At 37.8% G+C, this 12510-nt stretch overlaps 1 long non-coding RNA gene across 1 annotated transcript; it reads right to left on the bottom strand.

Moving 5' to 3' along the window:
* Window positions 1-7988: 7988 nt before the first annotated feature.
* Window positions 7989-8815, bottom strand: LOC130228627 (uncharacterized). The gene is made up of 2 exons (XR_008837793.1): window positions 8706-8815; window positions 7989-8415 (listed from the first exon to the last, which is right to left on the bottom strand). It is a non-coding gene; the product is annotated as an uncharacterized LOC130228627 (long non-coding RNA).
* Between the last annotated feature and the right edge of the window lie 3695 nt (window positions 8816-12510).

Here is a 12510-nt window from a genome sequence, read left to right on the forward strand (position 1 = left end):
CCCCCCAGGGATGTGTTCTTTCTCCACTGCTCTTCTCCCTGTACACCAACGACTGCACGGCAAAAGACCCCTCCATCAAACTCATTAAATTTGCAGATGACATTACCCCAGAAGTTACTGTAGAAAGTTACTGTAGAACTGTACAATGATTCTTAACGGTTCTTTTGAAAAACGACAATGTTCATTCAAATATACATTTGGTTATGAAAAGAGCTATGCACTTATAACCCTCTCACAACGAAAAAAAAAACGTGTATATCTGTGCTTCTACGTACATAAATATTATCATTAAAGAGCATCCAATGCTCAATAAACTCTCAGAAACAGACAAACTCTGGAACATAGCGACTTACTCTCTGAAGATAACCTGCTCCGGAGCAGGTTATCTTCAGAGAGTAAGTTGCTATGGCTTCTTAACATACCCCAGAAGTTACCTCCGATTTTGGAACCAAAGCTGAGGTTATTTACTTAACTATTCTCAAACTTACCTGGGTATGTCACATAACCTGTTTTCTGGAATACCTCCCTGGGGGGTATTCCAGAAAGCAGGTTATGTCACTAACCCGGATAAGTTTGAGAGTAAGTATGATTTAACAAACCTTTTGAAATCAAATGTGACAAACCGCGGGTCTGCTCTTACCATAGAAAACATTCAGTGCAGCTCTTTGTATTCGCGCCAGGGAGTTTTAGGCAACTGTACAATATGGCAATAGGACCATCTGTACAGTATGCCTGGCACTGAACTGTTTTATACACTTTTGTACAGTTCCTTGGCCATAAACCACTGCATATCATTACACAGAAGATTTAGAGCGCGGCAATAGCATAGTGGACAGTGTGTTGTTATAGAAAAACTGTGCGCACAGTGGAGCGAGATGAATCTCAAATAGAGATCTCGCGTTTTTCTCTCTTTCTGGACCCCTTACTTTTTTCTGTAGCTTATATATAATATTATAATAAGTGACAGCTTTGTTTTTTGTAGGAAATATATCCATATTTTAAGATGAAGGACGTCGTTCATATGTCATCTAATCACGCACCACACACACACTTTATACATTTTTAATATAACTTTTTTTATGGTTTCCAAATGCTATTGTGTGCATTTACTGCAGCCGGTTTTAAAGCTCCATCAGTCACTAAAGGACACTGATAATATGAAATCTGTCCGTAGTATAAATGTGCAGGTACAACTTAATTTTCTGCCCTTAATATTTTGGTGTTTCAACTATAAATCTCAATACTGCTTCCACTTACTAGCTCATAACTGATGACCCCACCTCATCACTTTGTTGAGGCTAAATGGTCGATTTTCAGGGAGTAATGATTGAAGTATATAATACAATTAAATGCATGAATGGTTACATAACATACTAAAAAGGATGTTAAAGAGAAGTTCAATTTTTAATTACAATAAAAGGAGGGTGGCATGTGTAATTTAATGAACTAACGAAGTTGTCTTATCTAGTTCTTATCTTATATTCTTTCTTTCTTTGAAGCAGATGCGTAATCTGTGATTAAAACCTCCAGCTCTGCCTCTGACTGTGACCATTCTCTGTGACCGTGACTTTTTATGGTGCTCGTGAATTCGGCGATCTACTGAAAATGCCTTCAGGTATGCGCCGTGGCGCGCGAATTAACCCATGGTCTTTTTCAGGAGGTTGATTTAACTAACACTTACCAGCTGTTTTGGACCCGACATACTCGTGGTAAACAGATTTTGGGTTATTCACCTGAGAGTTCAGGGTTTAGCAGATGGTAAGTTAACCCAGCTTTCTGGAATACCCCCCTGATCAAACCTAACCCATGACAACAAGACCTTGTTGACAATCACACTGAGTATTTGTCAATACCAGAGGGGAATAAAAATTCAGGGAAGAGGGCAAGAATATGTTAAAATCTTTCCTGCACATGTTCTCACATGTCCTTTCTTCGGGATTCCAAAGCTTTTATTGCAGGCCACAGTTAAGTCTCTAAACCAACCCTTACAGTTACAGTAAGATCAGTCCTTACAGGTCCTTCAGTGACTGACTTTGAAACTGCCTTGTCCACAACTGGAGAATCTGCAAAAGCAAATCTCACATGGCTGATTACCCTCTGTCAAAGTAGTGAGGCAGGACTTGATACCATATTTCAGAATGAAAGATGAACTCTTAGTGAAAGATGCTTTCATCTTCAGAGGAACAAGGCTGTTAGTCCCTGTAGCACTATGACACATTTTTATCTCTTTGGCACATGAGGCTCACAAGGGAATTGTACATACTAAACAGAGATTGTGAGAACTTTACTGGTGGCCACAGATGGACTTGCAGGTCCAGTCATCAGTCTCCACTAGTATCCCTTGCCAGTCTAACATCAAAGATCAAGTGACACATCCAGCGCCCTTGCAGATAATTCAGTTTCCAGGGCCCATGGAAAAAAAACAGGGTCTCGATATTGTTGAACCTTTCAAAATAGTTCTCGCTGCTTACAGATATGAACCTGCATTTGCCAACAATGTAAACCTATAGATGTGCCAAAAAATGTTATTATCATGACAAAATTCAACATTATAGGCTTCCTTTGTCTCAATCTAGTCCGCTAATTAATGCAAAGCCTTGAAAATGTCTCATGCTGGCTCAGAAGGTTTCAGAATCACGGGGAAGACTGCTGACTTTGACGGTTGTGCAGAAGACGCTTTGACAGTTATTGCAACCCTCCATAAGATGGAAAAGTCTCAAAAGGCAATTGCAAAAGAAGCTGGATGCTCATAGAGTGCAGTATCAAAGTATATTAACAGAGCGTTAAGAGCCAGGGAAAATGTGGTTGAAAAAGATGCACAAGTATGACTTCAGCTTTGAGAGGATTGTCAAGCAAGGGTGACTGAGGTGTCAGAGCATCAAGAACCACCACATACAGATGTCTGCATGGCATGGGCTACAGCTGTGGAATTCCATGTGTCAAGTCACTCCTAAACCAAAAACAGTGTTAGAAGTGTCTGTGCTGGGCTAAAGTTCAAATGTACTGGTCTGTTGTGCAGTGGTCCCAAGTCCTCTTTTCAGATGAAAGCAAAATTTGTATTTCATTTGGAAATCAAGATCCCAGAGGAAGAGCGGAGATACACAAAAGTCAAGCTGCTTAATGTCCAGTGTAAAGTTTCCACAGTCAGTGATAATTTGGAGAGCCATGTCATATGATGGTGTGTGTCCATTGTGTTTAATCAAGTCCACAGTTTTTATTTTCCAGCAGGACTTGAAACCTGCACACAGTGCCAAAGCTGCAAGTACATGGTTTAAGGACTGTGGTATCCCTGTTCTTAATTGGCCAGGAAACTAATGAAGAAAATGAGGTCAAGAGGAAGATGAGGGAACAGAGACTCCGAAAAGCTGAAGGCCAATATCAAAGCAACTTGGGCTACCATAATACCTCAACTGTGTCAAAGCTGATTGCCTCCATGCCACACTGCCTTGATGCTGTAGTTATTGAAAAACGAGGTCCAACAAAGTACTGAGGACATGATACAGTACATTAACACACTTTTCAGATAGCCAACATGTGTTTAAGATCCTTTTGTTTTATTGGTCACATAAACATTCTAATTTGTGAAACACTGGATTTTTTTTTTTTCCATCCTTTAATCCATAATCCTTAAAAATTGAATCAATGAAGGCTTGACATATTTCACTTTGTGTGTAGTGAACTAATGTAACGGACAAGTTTCACTTTTTGAAACAAATTACTGAAACAAATGGACTTTCCCTCAATATTCTAATTTTTTTGGCACATACCTGTAAATTGACTTTCAAAGTACAAGTAGCCAGGGATTAATCTAGGCTTTTACTATCCCTTCTGAAGATTGATGATGTACACACACTGTTTGACAAGTTATCCTTAAAGGCCCTATTAAATTAAAATGAACATTTTTAGATGTTAGTGTCAGTCTGTTAGTTTTAAGGATATCTATTAGCTAGTGTGCTCTAAAACAGTGACCTCCAAAACAAACTTGCAGTTTGTCCCTTATGCCTATATCGGTTACTCATACTTCTGATCAAGTCTTGACCAATCAAAATGTTCTCTAGTATCTTGACATGTCCCACCCCCTTTAAGTGCACTTGATGCACTTGATCTCAACCACTCTCACTGGCAGAACTGTGAAACACTATTGGCTGTTTTTTTTTAAAGGGGAGGGTCTTTTTATGTCCCATCCTCTATTCATTTTTCAGTTGAGATTACCTAATAGAAAATGCAAATTTGACAGCACTTTATGGGACCTTTAAGAGTTCTAAGTTGTTGTTTTTTCTCTTTTTGGTCCACTAAAATCTCAATTGTTTTCCTATTTTCTGTGCTTATTTCAAGGGGTAAGATGTGTTAGTGCAGCTGTAAATTAATTGATAATTTGCCAGTATTAGCCACCTGCATTCTCTGAATGTCATTACTGCCCTGGAGGGCTAATCTCACACCTTCAGCAAACTTAAATTCCAGACACCTTCTTTAAGCTTCCGAAAAGCTCTGAAGATGAAGCTTACAAGAATTAAAGTGAGGTAAACAACAGCTTTATGAAAACACAAGCAGATGGCATGAAGTATCAGCCAGACCTCAAATTTCTAAAGACTGCTCTGTCTAAAGTGCTGAACATTAAAATAAGAGATAACATTATCATAAAACACAATATCTTTGATGTGTCCCTTGGCACATTTAGCTACTGATCCTTATTCCAGTGTTAAAAATAGATGTAACAGGTAGATTTCAGATTCAGTGTTATGTCATTATCGGCTGGCTGATTCATACTGCTCCAACAAACAACAAGATATTTAACATTAATTCATCAAAACTAAATAGCTTTTTCTGTTAAGACACTGTTTAGAAGACTTCAGGCTTAGTAACTGTAAAACTGCCAACAATTTATAGTAATTGCAATTTAACAAGCTTCTTCGAAACAATGGTTTGATTAGGCCTGGGTGATAAAATCGGTATCGATATTTATTGACCCAACTCCATTGCCAATAATCATAAAAAAAGTTTGGTAAGAACTTTCGGAAGGCTATAATTTTTTATTAAAATGTGTCTGCTGAGTACGCACCTTGCAAGGAATGTCAATAAGGTTAGGGTGTACGTTTGTCATTTCCAATGGAGGTGCGTGACGAAGAGCACATGGGAGAGATTGTGAATAATAAAGGATGTAAGGATGTCGATTTTTGGTTTCTTTTCTTGTGCATCCCAGCCACTAGCACCCCATCTAAAAGATTTTTTAGCATAGGGGATAATATAGTCATTCAACTTTAATGTTGCAATGTGTATTTGAATAATGATGGTTCTTTCCTTTACTTGAAAGCTCAGATTTAATTATCGTAATTTGTTTTGTTTACAGAGTTTGAGGTTTACTGAATCATTATTATTGACACCTGGCAATTAACTTTTTGTCCCTTAAAAAGTGTTAAATAAAAAAACATATGATAATAAAAATAAGCAAATTGGTTTCAGAAAGACGGTGGCTTGTTTCATGGGAAAGAGAGTCCTTACCCTGATCCATAAACAGGGTTTAGAGCCAAATATTTTCTCTATCTATTGTGTTCTGTTCAAAACCTAATAGCGCCAGTCAAAAAAGAATGGCCTTTAAAAAAAAAGAAAAAGAAAATGTAAATAGCTTGTTAGGGTACGTCATATCATAGGAAAGTATTCTGTAATTAAATAATGTTTACTTTAAATAACAACTACTTAAATCACTTGTTAGTACATGTTGTTAATTAACATATTACTTAACATTCAAGTTTAAGCTTAATGTAACCAACATGGACTCATAAGCTATTAATGTATAATTATGTCATGACTTTACTTGGAGAGACACACCACATCATTATTGACTCATCCTTAACTACTCATGAACTCCTGTGTTTAAACTGTTGATGTTGACAGAACATGTTTCTATTGTTATTCAGCGTAAATGCACTAGATGTATGTGCATAAGGAGATCATGAGTAGTTAAGAATGGGTTAATGATGATGTGCCCCTCCAAGTAAAGTCATGACATAATTATACATTAAAAACTCATGGATACATGATGGTTACATTAAGCATAAACTAATGTGGTAATACATTAATTAACAAACAATCATGTACCAACAAGTAATTAAGTAATTGTATTTTTAAAAAGTATTCAATAATTATCGATACTGAATGATCACGTTTCCATGACGCAACCAAGAAAAAGGAAAATTAACAGTTAGTGCAGGAAATTTCAGTCACGTTGAGGCAAAGAATATTCCTTCACAGACGTCAGTGGGAAATGTGTCTGTTTAATTTACCAGGAATCAGTTGCAGTAATGAAGGAATATAATATTAAAACACATTATGAAACAAAACATTAGGCCTTCAGCAAAAAGTAAAACAATCAGCTGCTGCGCTATCAGCTCAACAACAGCAGTTTTTTCGTGCTAAAAAAGTGCAAGAAAATTCTACGCTGGCTAGTTATGAGGTAGCTCAGCTAATCGCACAGCACAGGAAACCCTTCACTGAAGGAGAATTTATAAAGGAGTGTCTGATGAGTGTTGCAACTGTAATTTGCTCAGAGAAGATTCAAGATTTTAAAAACGAAAGTCTTTCTAGAAACACAGTCGGACGACAAAATAAAATAATGCCATAATAATACACACACCACACACACATATACATATATATATATATATATATATATATATATATATATATATATATATATATATATAAATATATGGTTATCTGTGTGATGTATGTAAAATCTGGCCCGGGACAATGTTTATTTTTCTGGCCCTCGGCCCAAAAAGTTTGGACACCCCTGTTCTAAAGCAAAGTATGTTGTGAATAACAGTGCCAGAAAAAAAGAAGAAGAAAAATCTGATCTTATTATTATTTTTTTACATCTTTACTGAGCCACTTTCAAATGTGGTTTTAAATTAGATACATATCGACTGTCTAGACATCTGACCTGCATTTAATCACATACAGTAAATCCAATTCCCATTTGAATCCCAAGCATTATATATATATATATATATATATATATATATATATATATATATATATATATATATATATATATATATATTTTTTTTTTTTATATATATATTGTGATATTAAGCAAACTTGCCTGTAAGTGCTCAGATTACTGAGGTGGAAACTTTATATATTGGTAAGAGATGTCCATTAAGACTTTCAGGTAACCCTTTACAGTAGAGTACATGAATAATGATGTAGTAATGTGTAAACTAAACATTACTTTATTATGAATTAATGATGAGTTAAGGCGCGTGCTAATCATGACCTAACTTTAACTACAACAAGTTTCACAAGAGTTCATGTGTAAATAACGGCTACTTGAATTACTTGTTAGTACATGTATTAATTAATATTTAATTTTAAGCTAAATGTAACCAACATGAGCTGTCAATGTATATTTATGTCATGACTTTACTTGGACTTTACTTACTAAACTGCTTTTCGATTGGTCAGAATTAACATGTGGAAAAATGCCAATGGAACTCCCACAAGTAAACAAACTGACAGACAGAAAATGTCGCTTTTTACTATGGAGGGACGACTGTGCTGGCTGATTGTATCCCTGGTCATAGTATACTATATAGTTTGTATACATCACTTCAGACAAACTATAGGGCCCTATCATACACCCGGCGCAATGCGCAATGCAAATCAGGTCTATAGTCCAGCGCAGAGCTCGTTAGTTGTGCGCCTTACTTACACATTGCTTAATACACCCAGGGTGTACAGCAGTACGCAAATATCTTTACAAATGAAAGAATTATAAGATTAAGATATTACAAAATATATCATTTTCTAGCCTACAAAAATATAGAAACCACTGTCTCCATGCCTTCATCTCGGGGAGCTTTTTCAGTTTAGTCATAACAATTTGCTTTTGTATAATGTTTGTAGTGAAGACTACCTTGCCGTTAGGGCTAGTTAAAGGGAGCGTAGCGAACCAGGGGTGTCGGTCAGAACACGACAGAGAGATGAGGTCAAGTTTAACAGGATTTATTACAAACTGCAGAACATCCACAAAATGGGGGGAGCCAGCCTGTACAGCTATCAATCAGTAATAAAGAGCAAGATGAGGAGTGAGCTCTAAGGCAGCAGCAAATACTGACAGTATTGGGCAGAGCAGCTTGAAGCGTCCACTAAAGGCTATATGACTTAAAATCCAGTGTACATCAACATCCAGGCCAATGAGAGGGTGCTTTGAAGTGCATTTGCTTGTATGTACTGGAGCATCGTATTTATGAGGATCTGAGCTTGTTAAGGCAGAGTGCACAGCAGTCCAATGGTGGTGTATTGCACACTGAAGGGCAGTTATATCTTCTTAGCAACTAGGCAGTTGGCTTAGTGGTGAACTACACTTGATCTGGGCACTTATGGATGTTTGTGGGTGTGTTTGTGTGGTTTCTTCTGGAACACACAAAGTAATATAAACTTAATTAAACTTTAACCTTGTCAGTCTTTAACTTTAATCAGTCACATTCAAATATAGGCTGCTCCCCATATACAAGAACAAAATGAGCCATAAACATTACATAACAGTAAACATTAAATATCTTAACTTATAACTAAATATGAGAGTTTAGCTTACTATGATTAGCACTGTAATGAATTAACACTAGCATGTAGCATTGATGTGCATCATCATCGTTTGGAATGTTCATTCATGCAATTAACATGACATCTGGACTGCTACTCACTCTCATAGGACGCACACAACACCATACACAATCCTCTGTCAAAGAAATAAACTGCAGTGTCCGTCTGTGGCTCCTAACAGGTGGAGAACTGCACGTGAGCAATGGCCGCGGCGATAAAGCGATCTCCAGAGTGAAAGCAACTTTCTTTTCCGGCCAGCCGCGATCTGCTCTTTCATAATAAAAGTCCTCCGGGCACTATCCGCAACATCATGCTTTCACTTTCTTTACTCTCCCTTTTGCACAATGTTATTATTATTAGCAGTACTATTTATTATATGCATATTTATATTTGTTTTATTAAAAACAAGCTTAGATTTGCCCACTTGTCAGGTTTTAGACCATATGGGGCACAGCATATGTATTTGGAAATAACTTATCAAGGCTTACACATCATTATTATTGTTCATTTATTAGTTTGCTGGAAATTAGAACTGAATTTTTAAATAGTTTTGAAACACATCTTTCCGCTAATTAAACGAAATTAATTATGTATAGGCTAATGGATGTCTGTGCGTACAACACGTTTCCCTATCCATGAGAGTGAAAGTGAAAGTAAATAATGAGGAGGTTCATCTCTCATTCTCGTGCTGTAGATACTCTGTTTAACTGTTTTCTCGCTAGTGAAGCATTCACTTTTTCCACTTACAAAATCCGCCATGTAAATAGCAAATGGACCGTGGCGCGACGCAACTGACTCTCAAAGGGAATGGGAGATGAGACTCTGATTGGTTTATTCTCAAAACACACCTATAACTCATTAGGAGAATAAGCTCAACCCTTTTAGACCATGCGCCAGAGCGCAAAGCGGATTTTTTCCGTCCTTAAAATAGCAAAAGTGGATTCTGACACGCCCTTAATGCGTTTGCACCCTGCGCTTTGCACTTTGCGCATGGATTGTCAAAATAGAGCCCATACATTTCGAGAATGAAGCGCGGCTGCTGCTGAAAAACAATGTTTTAATGCATTGCAAATGGCAAAGGCAAATCACAAGTCACTTCAGGAGGAGGCGTGAATTAATTTAGCTAAACTGCCACATGGTCATCTTCCGGAAATATTACCAACGATCCATCAGGTAATGTTTCTCTCTCTCTCTCTCTCTCTCTCTCTCTCTCTCTTTCTCTTTCTGTTTAAATTAGTTGGTAAAGCGCTGTCAACAAATATTTTTCCTTTACACCCCATAAAATGCACAGCGCATCGGACTACGGCAGCTGGATTAGTCCAAAAAGGCGCAGTACTTTTTGCAGTTGGGTCTGTTCTAGTTTGGATCATGTTCTCACCACAAATGAACCACTTCTCCTTGAAGAGGTGGTCTCGGTACGCTTTTTTGGTCTGCTTTTGGTGCACACTCGAGTGTGATTGCTTTATTCACACCAGCTCAAACAAACAGCTCCAAGAGGGAAAACGAACTCTAGTGCGATTCAACCAAACTAAACAAGGCAGGTGTGAAAACACCCTAAGATAGCCGTTATTCACACACAAACTCATGTTGTAGTTAAAGTTAGTTCATGATTAGTGCATGCATTAATTTGTAACTAGTTCATAATTTTCGTTTACATATTAGCAAATTATTCATGTACTGTTATTCAATGCTTTCAATGTAAATGCAGCCTAAGTTGATCCATCACTAAACTTAACACTCAATAGAGCATGAGCAGGTTTTACATCATGCATCACGTGTATGTATACATCAGTTATGTACATCATGCATTCAGCCACGGCCAGAAAAATATAAAATATTTTTGCCACAAAAACACATGGAATAAAACCATTAAACCAATAAAAACATAATCTGAAAAATCAGTAATGTAACTGGGCAGCACATACTGCAATCTCAACTGGTAGTTTCACTACTTTCAGTTAACATACTGCAAATCTGCACTGACATCTATAATAAGAAATGTATCACTTTGGGTTCAGTGGGGGGTGGGGGGGGGGGGGGGGGAAATATCAGTCTGAAATGTTGGAAATGCTGTACAGGGTGGTTTTGAAATGAGGTGAGTAATCACTCTCATTAGTTTTTCCTATTATAGAGTAATGCAGCATGCCCACTCACACATGATTGGCCACAGTCAAGCATCCAGACCTCCATGTTCATAAATAAGTGTTTGACAGCCTCATTTTCTTGACCTGTGAACTAGACAGTAGCAAATAACTTTTGTTAGTTTTCTCTAACTCATCTTTTTTGTCAGATAGGGGTTAAATTTGTGGGTTATTTTAGAATCATGGAGATGGAAAAAACCTTTTTCAGTCTAAGGGTGTGATTGTACCTTTTGATGCAAGCAGTCTGAGGTTCAGAAGTGCTCTTATTGCTCTTCGCATGTTGTCTCACCATTTGCTGCTGACCTTTTTGAATGATTAATGGTCTCAAGTCACCTTTTGCTTTACAAAGCGAATCCATTTACATATACTTTTTGAACTTTAATACATCACCTTTTTGTCGCCTGTGAAGAAGTATCCCAAGTTGCCAGATGTTGAATTACGCGACACTGCCCCATTACATTAAAAATGAATGACCAATGTTACCACTTTTAGTGCACTTATAGTTATGCAACCTTAACTGGGGGTGTTGAAACCACAAGCCAGATTTGACAGATATAATTGGACACAAACACAAACATAAATCATGGTTTCTTTATCATTTATTATTCTGTAAATATCCTTAAATGTCCTCTCCCAGGACAGATTCCAGTAAAAGTGATTTGCAGACTTGACAGCCGGCTTTGTACGCTGTGAATGTCAAAGAAGGATGGAGCATGGAGCCCTTTCAGACCAGTAATAGGACGCTGTTGTGTGGTGACAGTGATGAGCACCTTTGATTCACCTTGTTAATTCACATTCTAACAAACAAGCCAGCTAATACAAATGTATGTTTCTAAAACAGTAAAATGTCCATAATAAGAATGTTACTTAAATCCTCTGTTTAGCAGCAGTTCGTTTGAGCATTGTTTTAAAAAATGCTGTATGTGCTTGTCATGGCAAGCTGTGGAGTGAAAGTACACAACACAATAGTGTATTCAAATCCAGACAGTTTTATTTTGCTCCAATTCCTTTGAAAGTTACCAAACTTTCTACAAATTCATTACATGGTGTTATGTTTAACAGCGATCTAGCAGCAGCAGATCGCTGGTATACACACGGATCGCTAATGGACTACAAATCCGGCATTATGGACTACAAGACCCAGTCATGCACCACACACACACACACACAATCGGTTCCTGACCCTGACTGATTGCAAACACCAAGCTGATGCTGCTCAGGTACTGATTACACACATATATATGGCTCACTTTGAGATACTCATTGCTGAGTCTTGTGAACTGTTAAGTGAAGATTACAACGCGTTTTCCTTGCTTTGCTTTGCCGTGTTTTTTGACCCTTGCTTTGTTTTGTTTGTTTATGTTGTATGCTGCTTGCCTGTATTGACCATCCGCCTGTTCTTTGGCGACTCTGGATTGCCCGTATCTGTTTGCTCCTGTGTTGACTGTTCCTTGCCCGACCATTCTGATAAATAAACCCTGCATTTGGATCCGCACCTCTGTTCTCAGCATCACTTAACTGTTACACATGGTTTTGTAAGCTCATGTGTACATCCTGTGACTGAACTTAATGCACAGCTATTTGCATCTGTCATCTGCAAAATAGTAAAAAATGTTGTGTGACGTTTGATTCTGGGGACTGTCTGGGGGTGGGGTTGCGTGACTAGCCCGACAGTGGAAACGCGACATGATTTCGGCCTCACTGCTCAACCTCCCGGGTGATTGGCACGGCCTGGCCCGATAAAAGCCCTGGCTCGCACTGGCCC

The sequence above is a fragment of the Danio aesculapii genome, chromosome 5 (assembly GCF_903798145.1).
Source record: "Danio aesculapii chromosome 5, fDanAes4.1, whole genome shotgun sequence".
Taxonomy (NCBI): domain Eukaryota; kingdom Metazoa; phylum Chordata; class Actinopteri; order Cypriniformes; family Danionidae; genus Danio; species Danio aesculapii.